Consider the following 8,091-nt stretch of genomic DNA (forward strand, 5'->3'; position numbering starts at 1 on the left):
AAATATACGGTGTATTCCTCGTTTTGTTGATAAGCAAGAGAGAACAAGGATTTAAAGGCTGACATTTAAATGGAAGTGATGGGCAATTGATATATTTATTTTACAAAATAAGTTTCTCCCCTTGCTTACGCTTTTATGAAAACTATCGCCCTTCCCAATCATCTCCAACCGATATGGCCTTTCATAAAAATTGTTTTATCTTAGTCTGTTTTAAAGTTTGTGCCTGATATCAAACTTGCATTGATATAATCAAAAGAGTAATTAATCTCTTTGAACTATTCAATGTGTTTTCCGGTACAGGTTCCCTCGTATTACAGTGGTATAGGGGGTTACTTCATGTTATTTTGACATCTTGACGATAATACTGTTAAAAAATGTGCTGTAGTTTATAAATATGATTGGTTTACGGCACTGCTTCCCTCGTTTCCCATAAGGGTTTTTATTTCGACGTCTTGACGACTTGCATTGATCAAATTTGAATGTTTTCAAGCAGCAGTCCAGCAAAAGACCAGCTAATGAAGAGTCACACAGATTTCTGAACCTGATCTTTGAGACTGTATTATTCTATAGTGTCGTACTCTGGCTGTGCGTTATAATACGCTATGTCGGACGTCTGATGTTCTATTTCTGGTGAAAGTGTGACGTTTTCATTGTCATTGTATGCCCAAAACACTCTGCTATTGGCTTCTTTGAAAACTGTGCTTTTAGTCAATGATTTTGTTCTTGATCTCGAATCCCTTCTTCTTCTGAAACAATCAATGAATAAAGGAGAGATGTCTTCCATGTTATCGATAAAAATATAGTCTAATGTTATTTGTAATTTCGCATAGTATAATTATTTGCGTTACTGGAAATGTTATATATTTCTCGGTTCTTCAAATTAAAAAGTGAACAGTGTTTAAGCTTTATTTAGCTTTGTTTCTATTTAAAATTAACCAGATATGTATACATTGTTAAATGCAACACTTTGCAGATAGGTAAGAATATGTATGACACGTACCAAATTCTCAGCATCATCGGTCACATAGTCACATGGTGATAATGCTTCAGAATTAAGTGGTTTCATCAACGTTTATATTTATTACAGCATAAACTGAAATTTGACTGAAAACTATACTTTGCATGTGAGAGAAAATGGAACAATAGGTACCAAGGCAATTGCTGATCAGCTTGATTGTGGACACTTTATAATAAATATTCCTAATCTCTCCTTTTTGCGTTTTTAAACCGAATATTATCCCTGCAATGGAAAGCTAATATGTCTAACTGCCTAACGTAGTTGAATATTCTCGACAAATTGTGTGCTGAATGCCTACCTATACACACATAAAGCCGCGAGAGACAGACCAATGGCCGAGATAAGACATCCAATCACTATGCCGACGATGACACCAGCTGAAAATGAAATGAAATGTCTGAAAATATAACAAACTAAGTATATCATTTGCTTCAACAATCATTCAAAATAATTGCAAAATTCTGCCATGTCACAAGGTTTGCACAATGCCTGATTTTGCTATTCTTTTTGACAATGTATGGAGCAACTGTGACACAATTCTATAATTAACCTTATCTCAAGTAGAATATTGTATCAAACTGGACAAAGTTCAGACTCTGCAACTGTGAATTTCTCATGTTTTCGCTTGAGTGGGGTCAAGTGATTACTGATACAAATTTACTTATAGTGTGAAGTACATTGACGCCTGTCACTTCCGGGATCTAATATCTTTAAATGAAGACACTTGGGAAAATGTTTATATTTTAAATAATTATAAGTATTATATATATATATATATATATATATATATATATATATATATATATATATATATATATATATATATATATATTGACATCTACTTATCTACTAGTATGAACGGATTTATATATATATACATCATGTCAACCTGAGTGCAACATTCTAGGTTGTCTTGACCTTGATTAAACATAACTGCAAGTTACAAGAGCACAGAGGGAGAGAGGAAGAACACTATTCATTATGATGATGGTTGTTAGGAAAAGTGTTGAGATAAAGGAAGTACAATAAAAGACTTATGTCATAACCGGTACAAACATTAAATTGTATAAGTGAAAAAAGGCAAATACAGTTTAATACCTATGCCAGATGGAGCTTAAACTGACAGAAAATAACGCGAATAGTTGTATCGCCGAAACTATTTTTGTTTTCATCGTGAAGAGCAGTCATCTAGAGTTTAGTGTAATTACAAAATAACTGGAATCACCTTTTGTGTAGAACAACTACCGTTAATGGAATCACTGAGCGCAGGCAAAATGCTTGGTGATGCTGGTGCAGGATTAGTAGGATTAGTAGTGGAATTATCAGGCACAAAAGTGGCGGTCGCAGTAGTGGAATTCCAGACGTTTTCATTGGCGCTTCTATAACAGTAAGTAACAAAACGGTAAAGTGAACAGTTCGACTTCCAATACCCTGTTCATTTTATTACTTAACGTCTAATTCCCAAAAGTGCAAGGAGACTAGAAGTCTTTTGAGACCTGTTAATATGATGGGCTCCAATATATGTAATTGGGTCGTACAACTGAAATGTTCGTGTGTGTGTGTGTGTGTGTGTGTGTTCATTTATGAATGAGGTTACATTTAAACACTGTGTTTGACACATTTGATTCATATCTGTCACTAAGCTAAAGCAACAATTATCTTTTAATTTCTCACAACAATAAAACACTAAATTCCATCCATTTTCATCAAAAATAACAACAATGAGACACTAAATGTCATCCATTTTCATCAAAATTAACAACAATGAGGCACTAAATGCCATCCATTTTCATCCAAAATTAACAACAATGAGACATTCAATGCCATCCATTTTCATCAAAATTAACAACAATGAGACACCAAATACCATCCATTTTCATCAAAATTAACAACAATGAGACACCAAATGCCATCCATTTTCACAAAAATTAACAACAATGATTAATTGGGCGATTCAATTGACTGATTTTATAAGGTTGTACTGAGAAGATGAATACGGAACAAGATTCTCTATACATGTGATGTACCATTATAGGCGAAGCATGGATGTACAACAACAGAATATTAGTCAGGCATTGACTGTAATATTTCCCACGATATAAATAACAATTTCAATCACATAAAAATAAACGTTTTGACAATAATCAGAATTGTGCTTTTAACGGAAAATTAAAGAAGCATGTTTTTAAATCATTTGGTGTCGTAAGTTTAATTTGCACTTTTCCCGAGTGTACGATCTCCTTTCTTCGAGTGAGTGATGTGTAGACTTGATAAATATGCACCCCTTTAATGAATAATTGAAACAGGAACAAAACAGGGAATTCGGAAAGAACAGAATACATTGTACGCTGGAGTGGTCAACTGGATCGTTAGAATGCTCTAGTATAGACTATTATGGCCAAATGAAAATTTTTAGTCGTACAATACTTGATACTTTTGGAAACGATTTCATGCTTGCCTGATCCTGTCAATTGTTAACATGTCCGTCTTCTTAATTATAACAATTTTTAAGTACCGATTAATAATTGTCTCGAAATTCCCACTTTGAGTCATTAAAATTTATGTTCACACTTTAGTTCTTAACAGATAAAGTACATTTCGGTGTATGTGTACGCTATTAAAACTTAACCAATATCGCCCGTCTTATTATTAGTATTATTATTATTATTATTGACTGTACTAATGTAATAATGATGTCAATCTGAGTTATATTGCATTCACTGTGACACATAATTGTCCATGGCTGATATACACGCATGCAAAATGAGATACTAATACTTTCCTTATATGCTGCTTATTATAACCTGATTGTAATAAAGAAGTTGTATCGTCTTGTCTTGTCCATTCGTTTGACTTCTCAATTGAATGGCTCTAAGGCATCGTCCTACGGTACATAGAATCAGTGTGCCTACACACTGTGTATATTGCTTCATCAAAATACTTATGTTATACACTGCAAATAAAATACATTCTTTGCAGTACCCATTTATCGAGTAGACAAAGCTTATTGCGTTGAAAAGCCAAACCAGCGGGTCATTCTGGTCGACCTTTATGTTTGTGTATTTTCTGATTGAATTGTAATAAGGTGCATGTGCAATTTACTCGTAAGAAAGAACAACAATCATCGGACGGACAGATTACTTTTTCAAAGTAAAAATTTCTTATTTAGTTGGCCATGTGCTCAGTCCCCTAAAATGTCAGAGATAAGAAAATTACTTTACGTTACACTTATCTAAATTTGAAAGCTACAAACAAATAATAGTTTGATAAGATACCTGGGCACAGTCCTTGCTTTAGGGAAATTCTTCCGATGCCATATTGTCCATAAAAATCACGACCATGTACGAAGCTGACTGCAATTCTGGACTTCTTAGATAAATCAATACTTATGGAAATCGGTGTCCAATGTTTGTTTGATTTATTCCTCCTCTTGTTGAACAATACCACACCATCATACGACCTCACTTGTATATACGTTGTACAGGTGTCATCAATGAAATACTGAAAGCCCAAACACTTCTGTCCCAGCAATATTTCTGACTTTGAAGTCAAAACAGACTCATTTCTCAGAGAAGTGGAGAATGTGCTTGCTGTGAACATTCCCGAGAAACGAGTCAAGTTAATGAATACAAATATTATATTTCTATGAATGTATACATTACGTTGTCTTGTATATACTAATTATGCGGTTTTTCGGCGACATAGATCATGCCCTGAGAAGGAAGGGATATTTTGCAAATTTAATTTTTAAGGTTGCATTAATATATTAACACATAAGAGAAAATTCGAGCAATGCACGCTTAATAGTTATATGATACACTAATATCAAAATAAATTAAACAATTAATCTATTTTTAATTTAAGGTATGAAAATATAGAAGTAAATTTATACACAGATGTTCATTTGCACTACTTCTATTTACAACGAACATATAAATTATATAGAATTTTCTTTCACAAAAAGTAATTATGCACGAAATCAAATCACTACAGCTTTAGATAGGTATTTTCTAGCAATTGTATATTACTTCAAACTGTTACCATATTTATGATACTCAACGTTTCACATAAACATAAATTATATTATACAAACGACGAGCATCCGTTCTTGCAAAAAACTAAGCATTCTTCAGATGTTGAATTGGTAGCATTGCAGATGCTGATAGTTGGTTCTCCAAAACTTGATTTGAATAGTCACAATAATTTCCGCGACCTTTTCAAATTTCGTCTCCTAATTAAATGAATAGCAAAAATGGCTATTTGCATAAATGTGTGAGAGGTAACAACGTTATTCACGGAGAAACAAAAGCTTAAGAACTTCCTAATTACCACCGCCATAATCATCTCTCAAAGTATTGAAATCGTAAAATTGCTTTCACCCGGTGTTTGCTATTTTTTTAGACGTTTCCAAAGTTTATTTTCCCTCGCGCAGAATTAAAGCGATCGCGAACGACAATCATATTTCTAAAAAACACTAACTTTAAGTATTTTACACTTAATAATTAAAAGGCTGAATATTAAATGGTTCGGGGGGGCCCGAGTGGCCGAGTGGTCTAAAGCGCTCTCCGTCACGGATCACTGCCATCGCACCTCTGTCTGCGTGGGTTCGAGTCTCGGGCTCGGCAAATGTGGATATTTGAGAAAGCTTGCCGGTAGCTTCTCGTGGGTCGGTGGTTCTTTCCGGGGTTTTCCGGGGTTCTTCCTCCACCATTAATACTGGCCGCCATGTATAGCCTATCTTGTGCTGAAAATGGCGTTAAACCCTATAACAACAACAACAAAAACATTAAATGGTTCAAACATCCACAATATTTCGCAGTTGGAAAGGCAAAATATATATACTGCGAGGGTTCAATTACAAATAGGGTTAACATCGTGTAGTATCAGTTTACGATCTCACGACGTCACCTAACGCACTGATGAACGTGCAGTTGAGATTATCAAAATTTAGAAGCTCGTGATCGCATAAGTCATGTTCTGGAATATCTACTAAATATTATTCCCAAACTGCATTGTGTTCTCTTCGTTTTTCTTGCTTGACTTTTTGACTGAAAATTCATAGCATGATAGATAATTCAAGGGTGTCTAAACAGGATATTTTGGTAAATGAAAATAGTTGTTCTAGGCTTTTCAAAACAAACATGGTTTTGTTTTCAAACACAATTGATCTAAAGCTGTTAAAACAAAACGGTATTTTGATCAAACAAAAGGGTTTTAAGCTTTTAAAAATAAACACGCTATTGTGGTCGAACAAAAATGAATTTAAGCTATTTAGAACGAATATTGTATTGTGGGCAAATACGGGGGTCTTTATACTGTTCAAACCAAAAACCGGTATTGTGGTAAAACTAAACAGAATTTTGGATGGACAAACCAAATACGGCATTGTGGTTCAACAAAAACGTTATTAGGCTATTCAAAACAAACACGGTATTTTGATCGAACTAATAGCTTTTAGGCTGTTCAAAGGAAGCGTGGTACCGTGATTGATCAATGGGGTTTTAGGCCATTATCACGAAACACCGATGAACAAGCATCAGACTTGTATTCGGTTGCACAATCAGCAATATATGACTTTTATCCAAATGAGCTGGTTAAGATTTATCTCTGAATAAAAAAATTATATAACCCACATAAGTGGATTTGGTCTTAGTAGTAAGAGTTTATTTCAAATGGTTTTGCAGCTTTTAATTCTAAATACCCATTATTGAATTATTTTTGGTATTGTCTTCATAAGATCATTGCAGTAGTTATAGGTTAAGACGCATGAAGAATAATTTAATTTTGTTAGGTGCTGGTCTGGGCGCAACATGCAAAACTTCCGCGTTTGTTGTCTAACAATGTTTGTATTGGAATAAAATGAATGACGTATGAATGTATGTGCATGCGACCATTCAGAACAGGCTGACTTGCAGGTGCTTCCTTTTTACCCTTCACATTTGCCAAGAGGCCGAGCTCAATAAGCATTCTATCTTCTGTTTAAACGTGAATGCTGCTTTCCATTTAGTGCAAACAACAACTTAGGTCGTGGGGAAATTTCCAGGAACAAATCCGAATAATATAGAGGTCTCCAATAGGAAGATGTGACAGCTTTTTGACCCGATTATGATAGTAATACGTTAACGATATGACGAAAGTTGGACCTATTTCATAAATTTGTTTAGATTTCCATGATGGAACACTAAAATAATAACTACCAGGCGTGGTTATGTTGAATCCAGTGATATTGTATCCACTGTTCAATTTATCATAAATGATAGCGGTCGTGCCGTGATGCCAATATAAGGTCCAAACGCAAAGATTCCATTCCAATACATATCAAATAATGAAATTTATCTTACGGCAGTAATTTATAGTACACTTTAGAAACAAATACTCTTTCATTCGTATTAACAGATTCGCGGTGGCATTGGTGAAATATTATCGCTATCTAGAGGCTGATCGACCACTGTGTTATTGTACTGATAGTGTTAATGATAAAAATATGGAATTAATGGATAGAATAAATAGAGATCTGAGATATAAAATAAAACACCACGAGCACCAGTACACAAAATATAGCAATTCAATCAATTATATACAAAACTATTTTGTAAAAGACACTTGACATAGAAAATAATTACCAAATCTTTATTACAAAATGCAATTAGCAGTAACTTGTACACCGATATGGCCAGTATCATCATAATGTCGAGTGTAAGTATTCGGACTCAGTTGTCTAGCGTGACTGCATAACCCGCACAATAACCTCGCTCTTGCATCCAGCTTCTTACGGATGTCAACTACGATATGGATACCTTCAACGTCCCCGTTGCTTAGCTGTGTGGAAATTCTCCCTTGCTCTCTTTTTCCTCTTTCAAAATCTTCTCTTTACCCTTTTACAGAATCGTATATCAAGACCTCCAATAGACGTCCCTCATACTTTTATTGAACGAGATAAAATACTCATTATTCATTCTCGGAGTCACGATCTCAACTTGACTGACAAATTGTGCCATGTAGAACATTTGTTAAACACGACATGTCACCTGATAACGTAACCCAAGCAGTTACTTATCCAATCAAAATATAGG

General features: G+C 34.4%; 1 long non-coding RNA gene across 1 annotated transcript; it reads right to left on the reverse strand.

Moving 5' to 3' along the window:
• Positions 1–2,716, reverse strand: LOC149791482 (uncharacterized). Its single transcript, XR_016423362.1, has 3 exons — positions 2,244–2,716; positions 1,317–1,395; positions 1–746 (listed from the first exon to the last, which is right to left on the reverse strand). It is a non-coding gene; the product is annotated as an uncharacterized LOC149791482 (long non-coding RNA).
• Between the last annotated feature and the right edge of the window lie 5,375 nt (positions 2,717–8,091).

The sequence above is a fragment of the Sinohyriopsis cumingii genome, chromosome 9 (genome assembly GCF_028554795.1).
Source record: "Sinohyriopsis cumingii isolate HCF-2022 chromosome 9, ASM2855479v2, whole genome shotgun sequence".
Taxonomy (NCBI): domain Eukaryota; kingdom Metazoa; phylum Mollusca; class Bivalvia; order Unionida; family Unionidae; genus Sinohyriopsis; species Sinohyriopsis cumingii.